The sequence below is a fragment of the Myotis nattereri genome (genome assembly GCF_964212035.1).
Source record: "Myotis nattereri genome assembly, chromosome: 9".
NCBI classification, from domain to species: domain Eukaryota; kingdom Metazoa; phylum Chordata; class Mammalia; order Chiroptera; family Vespertilionidae; genus Myotis; species Myotis nattereri.
This window is the reverse complement of record NC_138084.1, coordinates 70,070,612-70,084,179: the sequence shown is the minus strand read 5'-3', so window position 1 is coordinate 70,084,179 and position 13,568 is coordinate 70,070,612. Positions and strand designations below refer to the sequence as shown.

General features: G+C 41.1%; 1 pseudogene across 1 annotated transcript; it reads right to left on the bottom strand.

The window, feature by feature from the left end:
• Nucleotides 1-12,250: 12,250 nt before the first annotated feature.
• On the bottom strand, nucleotides 12,251-13,277 carry LOC308525565 (S-formylglutathione hydrolase-like; annotated as a pseudogene). The gene is made up of 2 exons: nucleotides 13,025-13,277; nucleotides 12,251-12,754 (listed from the first exon to the last, which is right to left on the bottom strand). The product of its transcript is annotated as an S-formylglutathione hydrolase-like (transcript).
• Between the last annotated feature and the right edge of the window lie 291 nt (nucleotides 13,278-13,568).

Here is a 13,568-nt window from a genome sequence, read left to right as displayed (position 1 = left end):
TTCATTAATTCCTATGGGGGTAGTTTGTTCACTTATTCAGTCAACGAACACTTTTTTGAGCACCTGGCATGTGCCAAGCACTGTTCTTTACTTCTCTATTCTAGTTCCTCTTTTTAGTTTAATATCCTCCAATTCCTACTTTGGTCATTTCAAACTGTTATTTGCCCCCATCCCCTACACCTCTCTTTTTGAAGAGTGTATTCTATAAAAATCCATGTTACTCATCAAATTTCCAGGAAGGTTATCTGGGCTAGGAGAGTTTTATTCTGTGTAATTCACTGACTGTGATCCTTGGACTCCCTCTTCACTAAAACTGTCTTTAACACAAAGTGGGTTATAAGGAATCAGTAAGATATGAAAAACAAATAGAAACCCAGTGCCTACTACTGGTATTGTGCAAATCATATATAATTTCCTAGGCTGGTTTAAAAATTATATTTCAATGGGTGTGATTTTCTTTTGGAATGCTAAAATATTTTGGAACTAGATAGTAGTTATATAACATTGTAGGTGTACTAAGTACTAAATACCACTGAATGTTTCTATTTAAAATGATTAATATTATGTTAATTTCACTTCAATAAAATTTTTAAAAATTATATTTCACTGTATTTGTCTATGTTAATAAAATTATAAACCTCCCCATCTTCACTCCAGTAATCAAGGAAATAGTTCAAATATGAACTCAATGTATCAAACATAATGTCATTATTAATTCAATCTTTTTAAAATGTAAAGCTTAAGTTTCGTGCAGCAGGACAGCATTGGGTCAAAGGAGTTGTAAACACATGCAAGGCATAGCCACTCTGTACTGATTTATGGCCTGTTTGCTCCACATAACTCTGAATCCTGCAACAAATATGGCCTCCACCTGTGGGTGGAGAGAGCAGTTCCTAATAACACCTAATTACCATAAGGAGCAGGGCTCCCTTAAGGATTGAGCTGGAGGGAAGAAAGGCATTTTCTAGAAGAAGCAATACAGATTTCAGAAATTTAAGGAAAAAGAGGGCTGGGATTCTGGAATGATGTTGGGGAAGCCTAACAAGACCATTATCCATAAGTAACTAAATATACATTTGAGATATATCTAGTGATCCAGGGTAGAACAGAAGATGTTCTGATGGTACTTGATCCGATTTAGGTTAATTTTTGGAGGTAGGCAGGTTTTTTTTTGCTGTATTTAATTGGGGAAAGGGCTGAATGTCTTTGCTGATGAAAGAGAATCTATTTTCCTTCCTTTCAATTCATCTTTCCCTCATTACTCTCTCATCCTTAGTGATTTTCATATTTATTTTATGAATATTATTACTAAAAATTTGAACTCAAAGGAAAAGATTTCCCGATCCCAATCCCTGTTCTATAAGCAAGTGTCCTGGTTTATAGATGAGAAGGTGGAACAGCAACAAGAATGTTGAGAAGATAACTTTTAAAGGAGAGAATACTGAAGAACGGTGGACAGAAATCTGGTCTGGAAGTGAATGTGGAGGTCAAAGAGAATGCCAATAACTGAGGCCCTAGGAGTAAAGGGAAGGCGACAACACAAGAAGTGGCCATCACCTCTGTTCAAGGAGGGAATCCAAGTCATGAGAACAAAATCAGTTTTTGGTTAAAGGGGAGAGGAACACTGTAAAGAAAGCCTATAAATGTATAGAATAATTTGGTAAAGTTAATAAGGGTTTCAGAGATCATGTAGTGAACCAGATAGAGAGGTAAAATTGAGTTGTATGGAGCTGAGTTGGAGCAGACTAAGTTGAAAGGGACTGGGAGTAAGAAAGAGGTCAGCCCTAGCCAATTTGGCTCAGTGGATAGAGTGTCAGCCTGTGGACTGAAGGGTCCCAGGTTCGATTCTGGTTGAGGGCACATGCCTGGGTTGCAGGCTCGATGCCTACTAGGGACATGCAGGAAGCAGCTGATCAATGATTCTCTCTCATCATTGATGTTTCTATCTCTCTCTCCCTCTCCCTTTCTCTCTGAAATCAATAAAAATATATTTTTTAAAAAGAAGAAGAAGAAGAGGTCCATGGACAATAAAGACATTCTCCAAGAGCTAGATCACAGGGATTGGTGTGGTGTTTCAGTAGAAAAAAAAATTTCTGGGAGAAGAGCACCAAACCAATTATCCCCAAAGTTCCAGATGGAGCTGGCGTGTGATGGTGAAGCCCCTTGTACGTATGCTTCAAGGCAGAGAACCTTTCACTGCCAATGAATTGTAGCTGCTATTTCCAAAATGAATTGGTCAAAGAAGCAGTGACTCCGCTGCTTGGATTTTTCTCATCCTTCAAAGACTCAGTGTATGAGCAGCACTCGCCTGAAGTTTACAGTGACAGTAATGGAAAATATCTGCCTCAGTAAAGCATAGGAGAAAATGTTATTCTTCTAAAAATTAAACTGCATGATAAATTTAAGCATTGGTTTTCAACTGAGGGTGATTTTGGCACCTCTGGAGAACCTTTGGCAGAGTAGCCCTCTAAGACAGACGGCTTTGAAACCTTTGCGTAAGCACTATCTTCTACTGCCAAAGGTCAGCAGCAGCCCAATTCTCCTCGCTGCTGGGCAGGAGCTGCAGAAAGCCATCAAGGACACCTTCCTTCTGTACTCAGCAAATGTACTCGTTCTTCATTGTCACAACTGGGGAGAGGGGGTGCTCCTGGCATCTACTGTAGAGGCCAGAGATGCTGCTGAAAGTCCTACAATGTACAAGCCAGCCCCTTACAACAAAGAATTATCTGGTCCCAAATGTCAATAGTGCCGAGGTTGAGAAACCCTATATAGGAGTGATTTTGATTGAGAGAACCTTTATTCTGAGACATGCTGCTCTCATTGCTAACTCTGGGTCCTCTGAAAAGCTACTCGGTTTTCAAGGTTTCTCTGATGGATCAGAATACACAAAGTTGTGCCCTACCTGGTTTGGCTCAGTGGATATACTAGTAACTTCGGCCTGGGGACTGAAGGGTCTCAGGTTCGATTCCAGTTAATGGCACATGCCCGGGTTGTAGGCTGGGTCCCCAGTAGGGGGTGTGCAGGAGGCAGCCAATCAATGATTCTCTCTCATCATTGATGTTTCTGTCTCTCTCTCCCTCTCCCTTCTTCTCTGAAATCAATAAAATATATATATTTTTAAAAAGAATATACAAAGTTGCTTGCCATGACCATCCTATGGTGGACCTATGTGATAATGAATCATTCTGAAAGATGTGAATAGATTTGACTTTGGGTGGTGGGCAGACAGTGCAATATACAGATCTTGTATCATAGAAATCTACATCTGAAATCTATATGATCCTATTAACCAATGTCACCACAATAAATTTAAAGAATCCTAATTGATCATGTTGACTTTCAGTATTGCTGGTTAGAAAGAATATGGAATTTACAATCATAAAAGAGAAAAGGGTGACTAGAAATGCAGATGTAATAATTCACCATGGGAGGCAGTGACTGACAGTGACTTACGGTCCCTTCCCACCTTCTCACCCTATTCTGCAGGGCTCTCCCTTCCAAGGCCCACCACACCTTCCGCCTGGAGAATCGCAGCAGCCTTTGTGCTGGCCTCCCAGCCTCCACTCCAAGCTCTTCATAGTTCCAAATGGAAACTGGACTTGTTTTCCCAAAATGTTGCCTTTAGCACATTACTTCCCTGATCAGAAATCTGTGAGATATTGACATCACCTTCTACATCAAGCATGTCAAACTCGTGGCCCGCGGGCTGCATGCCTCATTTATTTGGCCTGTGTTAGCCTTTGCGTTTGACATGCTTGTTCTACACGAATCCTCAGAAGCCCCTGCCTGCCTCTACAGCCCCATCTTCCTTTGACCCTGTTGTCCCTCCAGACAACCCCAGTCAGTTGGTTTCCTTGAGGCCCAGGCTTTTGCTCAGGTGCTTTCTCTGCTTGTGCGCCCTCATCTCCTCCATTGCGCTTATCCATTTCCTGCCCACCCTACGGCTTGGCTCCCCTCTACTTCCTTTATAAAGCGCCTGCTCCAACCCACTTTTCCAAAAGCTTGTTGACTTATTAATCAGTCCCACACAATTTAATGCTAAATAATCCACTATTTATTCATATATTTTTTATTTGGACTCTCTAATGAGATTGTGAACATATTGATTTTAAGCCTTTTAAAGACAGTTTCATACTAACTTAGCTCAAGATTCACTGTGCACATGAAGACTTTCCCCACTTCTCTCCACATGATTCATCCTTGCCTGCTGATACCCTCCCTCAAGCCTCAGTTGACACATAGAGACTTTTATCACAGCACCTAGAATTAACCCCTAGAGTGCCGGGGAGCACCATCGTGCTCCTCCTGTCTTTCGCCAAAAGTGCCGGGAGTGCTATCGCGCTCCTCCTGCAGTGTCACTATTAGATGGTAGTAGTTCACGCTTTATGTGGGGGGAAAAAAATTTAAAAACCTTAACTCAAAATGCCTTGGCAATTTTAGCATAGTTCCTAGGATATTGGTTGGCACTCAAAGGGTTAATTCTTTACTGCACTTTTTGTTTACATACCTCTCTCCCCTAGCTAGATGGTAAAATCTGTGAAGCAGGAATCATATCTTAATTATTTTTATTTTAAACTCACACATTTGGCTCTAGGTTCAATTTTTTTCCATACCACTTATCGATTTTAAAAAATATTTTTAAATTGATTTTTAGAGAGAGAGAGAGAAAGAGAGGAAGGGAGAAGGAGAGAGAAAGGAAACATCCAGGCCAGGAATCGAACCAGAAACCTTTTGGTGCATAGGGCAACGGCCAACCCAGTGAGCCACAGCAGCCAGAACCCACTTATCGATTTTTAAAATTACAAACGGTTGAGAACATTTCCATTTACCCTCACAGACTACAAAAATCACAAATGATGGACTCTTCATTGTGGCCGTCTAAGAGTCATCAAATTGAGGCTCAAGAGGAACAGACAAGTTTAGGAGGTCTGAAAAATACAGGTTCTCTGGACATACTTTGAATCTGAGAATAAACAGAAGCTGTTCCAGACAATAGATCAATACAACACAAGTGTAAAATATTACTAATAAGAATATCACTACCAACATAAGATTTTAGAAAAAGGGGGGGAAGTGCCTCATTTCTGTGTGTTCCCTTTTCCATCTGCTTGTCACTCACATGCCTTGAAGAACTGGAAGAACTGAAAGACTCTAATTCGTATATTCCCAGTCAATGTTAACATTGAAAATAATAATTATTTCAAAAACTTACTTAGACCTATATTTATTTAATGTCATGTGGTTTTTAGTGTGGGAGAATATGAAGTTGATTGGAAAAGAATCCATCATATGTTTTCCTCACTGGATGTACAAAATCCCCTCCAAAGAAAACATTTTTGCTCTATACATATCTAATAGAGTATAAACAATTGGAAATCGTGTCTTTGCTGGTACTTACATCGGGGCAGCTGGAAATGGTGGTACGACGGGCATGGTGGCTCTAGAATGTGCTCATAATTGTCTTTGTTTTGTTTGGCTCGTATATATATGCTCTTCTGATTTGCATGTGTAATTACCTAAATGCCAAGCTATTACCACTTTCCTCACACGGTGATTTACGCATGTGAGGAATCCCTCCCCTTTACTAATCTTCCATGCCTCCACCCACGGTTACAGCAAACAAGATCACATGTGTCTGCTAATTACCTTCTCTTAGATCAAATCTAGAAACATTTCTTTAGCCCTGGGACTCTGTACTATGATTTTCCGGAGCTCTTCCCATGAACCAGTTTTAAAATCTTGTCTTCATTGAAGAAAATTGTGTCCTGGAATTTCTGGCAAATCATACATTTCTAGCTGATCTCAGTACATCCTTAGATTTTAGTTCCTTTACTAACTAGTATTTTTGAAAGGATTATCTAAAAACAAGAATCAGCTAGGTTACTTATTAAAAATGCAAATTTCTGGGCCTATTCAGACGAACTGAAACAAATCATGGGTGGTAACCAAGTATCTGCATTTTTAATTTAGTATTTTAACATAAAATTTACCATTGTGACCATTTTAGTTGTACAATTCATTGGCATTAAGTATATTCACATTTTTGCGCAACCATTACCACCTATTTCCAGAACTCTTTTCATTTTACGAAACTAAAACCATATTCATTAAACAAATGACTCCCCCTTCCCCCCAACCAACCTCAGCCCTGACAACCATCATTTTACTTTCGTCTCTATGAATTTGACTGCTCTAGGTACCTCATATACATGGAATCACAATTTGTATTTTGTGTGACTAGCTTATTTCACTAGCAGAATGTCCTCAAGCTTCATCCATGTTGTAGCATGTGTCAGAATTTCTTTCTTTCTGAAGGTTGAATAATAGTCCATTAAATGTATTTAAGGGCTCTACATTTTAATAAGTGCTGTAAGGTAATACTTACTAGTATACACAGTAAAGTTTGTAACCACAACTAGGTTTTGGGGTGTTCAAATTGCACTTCCCTAAAGTATAAAGATTTGGAAGGCTCTGCTCGTCACCTATTAACACTTCAGTTCAAAAGGAAGGTGCTTTTGTGATGACTGAGTTTCCAACATGGGCATTCAGGACAAGCTAATGAAGCTCTGGAAGCAGAGGAAGCTTCAGATACACCACTGTTATGCTCGGTTCTTCTGACTTGTCCCTTTGCACACGGTGAAGGCGCATTTGCCGAATCCAGAAGGAGGAGTCCTCTATGCTTTTCTGCAGCTCCTTCCCAGCAGCTAGGGCAGCGGTTCTCAACCTGTGGGTCACGACCCCTTTGGGGGTCGAATGACCCTTTCACAGGGCTCGCCTAAGACCATTGGAAAACACATACATGATTACATATTGTTTTTGTGATTAATCACTATGCTTTAATTATGTTCAATTTGTAACAATGAAATTGGGGGTCACCACAGCATGAGGAACTGTATTAAAGGGTCGCGGCATTAGGAAGGTTGAGAACCACTGAGCTAGGAGAACTGGGCTGCCACCTACATTTGCTGGTAGAAGGAAGTGCTGGAGCAGAGACTGCAAAGACTTCTGTCTTAGAGGCCTGCTCTCTGCGGGGGGCCAGCTTCATCGTCAATGAGGGGACAGGGTGGGAGAGAGAGACTGAATAAGTGAGCACAGGATGTGGGCTGATACACATAACCTTTGCCCCCAAGTGGGGGGAGCCGATATAGGGTTAAGCCTCAGACTGACCTGGACTGACCTGTTGGCAAAGTCACAAACAAGTCCCAGCTTAGAGGGCACAGTCCTCTTAGCATAATTAGGCTTGACCTTATAACACTCCCTAGATCTTATCTGGGATGCTAATTGGCTGAGGGAAGCGCAGGAAGTGTAACTGTGGTCAAAACAAGTGAAACTCACAAGAACAGTGTAACTCTGGTAACCACTACCTTGTTTACCTCTGACTATAAAATGGTTGGTGCGGCTGAGCACAGGTGGAAGTTCTTCCTCTTGAGTTGGACTTATCCGCCTGGCCCCCAATATTCTCAAATTATCTCTTGTCTTTTCTCTTTCATTTGTGTGCGGCTTCTCTTCCAGATCCTGAACCCTGAACCACGCAGGACATGGAGGGAAACATTTACAACACTGAGAATTATTTCTGCTTGAATTAGTCTTCCACACACGGACTCCTTTTGGGACCCTGGTATCTCACAACAATCCATGATCTTTGATTTGTTCACATGGTTCTATGTAAGTGGTTCTTAACCAAGGACAGTTTAACCTCCCAGGGGACATTGGCAATGTCTGGAGACATTTTTGATCGTCACAACCCAAGGATGAGGAGGGGGATAAGAGGGGCGCTACTGGTATCTGGTAGGTAGAAACCAGTGATGCTGTTAAACATCCTTCTTTACACAGGACAGCCGCCCAAACAAAGAATTATTTAGGCCAAAATGTCAGTAGTGCGATATTGAAAAGCTTTGTCCTATCTGATGTCGTCCTGCCTGATGTGGGCCTGGTCATTCTTCCCTGGCCCACTCCTACCCACTATCCTTTGCTAATTTTCCCTTAACATTTCCATCCCAAGCAGGTTTTTGGCTTGACGAATTTGCTCTGGTCCAGCTTTATTGTGGGACCTGCCTGACCAATTAGGACAAATTATAAAGTTTACAAGAGAGCATGTGGTGTCTGAGCAGCGAAGGTGTAAGAGAGGCTGAGCCTTGCACTATTGCTTTAATTCTCTGCAGAAAAGTGCAGAAGTCCTAGCCCATTTGGCTCAGTGGATAGAGCATTGGCCTATGGCAGTGATCGGCAAACTCATTAGTCAACAGAGCAGAACAACAATTGAAATTTCTTTTGAGAGCCAAATTTTTTTAACTTAAACTATATAGGTAGGTACATTGTTATTAACTTAATTAGGGTACTCCTAAAATGGCCTTTGCTAAAAATGTGGTATTTTGTGGAAGAGCCACACTCAAGGGGCCAAAGAGCTGCATGTGGCTCACGAGCTGCAGTTTGCCGACCACTGGCCTACGGGCTAAAGGGTCGCAGGTTGGATTCTGGCCAAGGGCACATGCCTGGGTTGCAGGCTCGATCCTCCCCAGCAGGGGATGTGCAGGAGGCAACCAATCAATGGTTCTCTTTCATCACAGATGTTTATATATCTCTCTCTCCCTTCCTCTCTGAAATCAATATATATAATTGCTAATAACAGACAAACATGTAAATTGACCATCCCTCTGCTACGCTCACCAGCCAATCAGGAGAGTATGCAAATTAACCCAACAAAGATGGCGGTTAATTTGCATACATAGGCGTGAAGCAGCAGAGCGAAGACTGAAGGCTCTGGTGTGGGCAGCGAAGACTGAAGGCACCGGCCGGAGCAAAGGCCTGGGTCCCGGGTGCTGGAGGAAAACTGGTGCTGGCAGCCAGGGGAAGGGAAGGCTTATTGCACGAATCTCTTTGTGCAACAGGCCCCTAATTATATATATGTATATAATTATGTAAATATTTATTTATATATGTAAATATATATATATTTAATGAAATAAAATAAAAAGAAAAGTGCATGGAGGATTTCTCTCCCTTTCCTTCCTGTTTTAGATTAACCTGATCTTCAGACCTCTCACTGCAGAACCGAGTAAAAGAACAGAGCTCAGTGCCATCATTGCACTGTTGGCTTTTGTCTTCTAAAAGTCCCAAGTAATTCTTATGACTAGTTTTCATTTACCCTTGAAAGAAGTTTTGGTATTTCCTTTGATACACTCTTTGCCATTTGCCTGAAGTGGCTTTCTAAATGTAAACTGGAAATGGACCTGCAGGTCAGATGGTGGTGATGGGGGATGAGTGAGACCCAGGAGGTGAAGAGCAAAAAGGAAAAAGAGGGTCATCATCTGGTGATTTTGCCATGATTTTAGGAGACCACAAGGCTTTTTGCTGTTTTGTTTTTTAATTTGGAGGGAAGGAGTAAGAGACTGGAATGAATCTCCTATTTGGCAATACTTGCTTTAGACTTGCAAAGCCCATCACGTGCAAAATGCCAATCCTCAAGTAAGTCTACAATACATAAGGATCGAGTAAGCTAATTCAGTATTTATGAGCATCCCAGGAACATGGTGAGGAGCCCAGATCAGAAGTGGCGCAATTTTCTCATTTCCCTGTAATAAAATAGCTACCATTTATTTATGTTTATCTTATTAATCCTTTTTCTGTATTTTCTTATTAATCCTCACTGTAGTTCTATGAGGATTAGTATTATCCAAATCTCACAATTCTAAGATGCTCATTTTTTCACACTTAGCATCTTAGGATACATTAGATGGTGTGTGATGTCTCATAGCTACTATCAGAAAGACAGCGTGATGACAGTAGTTGTCATTGCCTACTTGTGTGCAAATGGGGTTGTTACTCTGGGGTCATAAAAGTGGCAGCATCAAGGCATGACTTGGAAAAACATCCTAGAAGCAATAGTGGAGGCAGCTTTTAAGAAATAAGCATTGCCAATGCTCTTAATGACATGCCAGTATTGTGAAGACAAATGGGGACACCAATGACTCTGAGTCCAAAGTGACTCAGAGGGCTGTCTCTATGTAAAATTTGAGGGATATATTAAGTAATTTATGTTGCTAAGTTTGTCTTTTTATCTATGCACTAGAGGCCCGGTGCACGAAATTTGTGCATGGGGGAAGGGGGTTCCCTCAGCCCAGTCTGCACTCTATTCCAGGACCCCTTGGAGGATGTCCAACTGCCAGTTCTGGCCTAAACCGGCAGTCGGACATCCCTCTCACAATCCTGGACCACTGGCTCCTAATTGCTCACCTGCCTGCCAGCCTGGTCGCCCCCAACTGCCCCCCTGCTGGCCTGATTGCCCCTCACTGCCCCCCCCCAGCCATCCTAATAGCCCCCAACTGCCCTCTCTGCCAACCTGGTCGCCCCCAACTGCCCCCCTTTGCCGGCCTGGTCGCCCCTAACTGCCCCCCCGATGGCCTGGTCACCCCTCATGGCCCCCCCACCAGCCTGGTCGCCCCACGCAGTCTGCTGTTCAGTCGTTTGGTCATCCCTCACTAACCCCACTGCCGGCCTGGTCATAGGCAGCCATCTTGTGAGGGTGTGGTGGTCAATTTGCATATTGCCTCTTTATTATATAGGATCAGGGTGATATGAGAATGGTATGATTAAAATCTACCTAAATATTTTTAAAGGAGCTCTTTAAATAAGTATGAAATAAAACTTCTACCTTATAAGAAAGCATTGTGTTTAATTGGCAATATACAGACTATTAAGTTCAATGAAATATGCTATTCTCCTTTGCCTGGCAATAAAGAAAATGAGCCTTAAAGGTAGTAAGTTTCTTGCTTAAGGTTATACACTAATAAATGAGCTAGACTGTGACCCTAATGGTCTCCAAAACCTTTTTTTATTTCCCACTGCATTGTATTGCTCCTTTACTGCATCTTTTTCCCTCACAAGGGGAAGATTCTTTTAATTATTTACTTATTGATTGATTTGAGAGAGAGAGAAAGGGAGAGAGAGAAATATTGATTTATTGTTTCATTTATCCATGCATTCATTGGTTGATTCTTGTATATGCCGAGATGGGGGATCAAATCCACAACTTTGGTGGTTTGGAATGGTGCTCTAACCAACTGAGCTACCTGGATAGGGCAGCTGAGTCTTTCTTCAAAATCATAGACTTGTTTGTTTGTTTTCACTAACATTTTGTGGCTCTAGAACCAGAACATTTACTTCTATTTTTTTCTAAGTTCTTTTGCAATGTGATACATGAACTTGATAAATTTATTAATGACTTTTGACGTTGGAGAAGCAAAATCTGACAATTTGTTTCCATCTTTACTAGAGCTTGTCAAAACTCTTTTTAAATTTAATAGAGGAATGAACATTTATTGAGCTCTAGGCACTGTGCTTAGGATTTAGGTTTTATTACCCCCACTTTAAAGATGAGGAAACTGAGTCTCACAGAATTTAAGTAACTCCTCTAAGGGCATACCAAGGACATACTGGCAGTAAGTGGCAAAGCTGGTACTTTGAGTTCTTTTGACCATGAGTGTAGATATCTCTTCCTAATACACAAAAAGCAATAAAATATATTAACGTTTTATTATTAGGTACTATTGAACTGAAGTTACATTTGTCTGGAGAAGATTTAAATAACGCACATCTATTTCTTACATATAATTCCTTTATGGTATAGTGTTTGGTATTAAATAGAAGTGCTGCTTCTTCTCAGTCAGACATGAAGTTATCCCGGTTACTAACTCCTTAGCTGATATATATGTATTAATGTTGCATTAGATTCCTCAACATCCTTGCTTCCATTGGCAATGTCACCATTTCTCCCTGTGCGCCAATTAGATGCGTTAGAGATGCCCCGGACAATGAGCCCTTAAAGGAACATGTTCAGAAATTCCGAGTCCTTCAAGACTATCATTCGCTGGCATTGACAGAAAAATACGGTTAGTCAATCAATCATTCCACCTTCATCAATTTCCCAGGGGTTTTTTTTTCTTCAGATTTTATATATTTATTCAGAAAGTGATTCAACTACATAGGATGAAGCATTTTTAGCATTATGAAACACACTGTTTTGAAATAGTTTCCCCTACAATTCTGTTTATTACAATTTTTATAATCCTGAAGAGATTTTCTTATCTAAGGTTTTTTAGGCATGTAGCTATTTTGCATGATTAGTGATAAAGGTTGCAATGAAGTAGTGGCTATGATTAATAACCTCTTGCAATCTAAAAACAACAGGGATTGGGGGGACGGGTGGGCTAGAAGGGCTCACTGGGGGGAAAAGGGGACATATATAATACTTTCAACCACAAAGATTTAAAAATAAATAAATAAAAACAACAGGGATCTTCTTTTCTGTACAGGCAGCTACGAGTTGTCAGGTAGTAACTGTCCATCTGAAAGAAGCTGGTCATCCTTTCCTTGATCAGTTAGTATGTCCAGCTGAGAATTTGGATTGGACTTTACAAGATGGGCAGCATCATAAGGCTTCCATTTACTTTGATCAGTTTCAAAGTATCCACTAAAGGTTTTTTTGCCCCAAGGACAGAGCACTGAATTGCAAATTGAATCAAAAGCTGATACAGATTTATACTTTCCAGGATTCTTTAAAGCAAAAATGAGAGCTCCATGGTTTCCCACGGAGTGGCCAAAAATAGACATCCTTTGGGGGTCCACTGGAAAACTGGCATTTATGAGTTGGGAAGCTCCTCTGTTACATACGAGTGCATTCTGTGCTTAGTGGTCCAAGGATCTCCAGTGGCATTCACATAGAACTCAGCACCAGTGCCAAAGTCCCAGCTCTTACCTTCTCCTTTATTTTAGAAACTATATATTTTTATTGATTTCAGAGAAAAAGGGGAAGGAAGAGAGAGAGAGAGAGAGAGAGAGAGAGAGAGAGAGAGAGAGAGAGAGAGACATCAATGGTGAGAGAGAACCATTGATCAGATACCTCCTGCACGCCCCTCACTGGGGATCGAGCCCACAACCTGGGCATGTGCCCTGCCTGGGAATTGAACCATGACCTTCTGGTTCATAGGTCAACACTCAACCATCGAGCAGCACTGGTCAGACTCACCTTCTCCTTTAATATTTCAGCCATGAGGGTTGGTATCTGGAACAATGACAACAAGGCCACTTGCTGAGGCAGCCTAATGATCACCAGATTTTGCTATTAAAAAAACAGACAGCCAATATAGTACAGGGCATTTGCTTTTGGTGTTTTAAGTAGATAACAAATTTCATTTTGTAGTTCAGTCCAACACTGTCATGTTCAAGAACTTTCTGCCAACCCCCAAGCACTTGATGTTGGAAATCTGTTTCAGTGCCATTCACTTCCTGTCCAACTGCTGCATGTTTTTTTGTCTGCACCAAAGGGTACATGATTCTCGAGAGGCAGGGACTGGGAGAGAAGAAGCAGTCAGGGGCCTCAACATTTTTCCATTTTACTGAGATATAATCGACATATAACATTGTATTAGTTTAAGGTATACAACATAATGATTTGATATGTGTATACTGTGAAATTATTATTCCACCTTTCACTGTTTTTTGTTTTGTTTTTAGAAAGAGATGGAAGGGAGGGAGGAGGTGAGACAGGGAGGGAGAGAAAAAACGTCAAT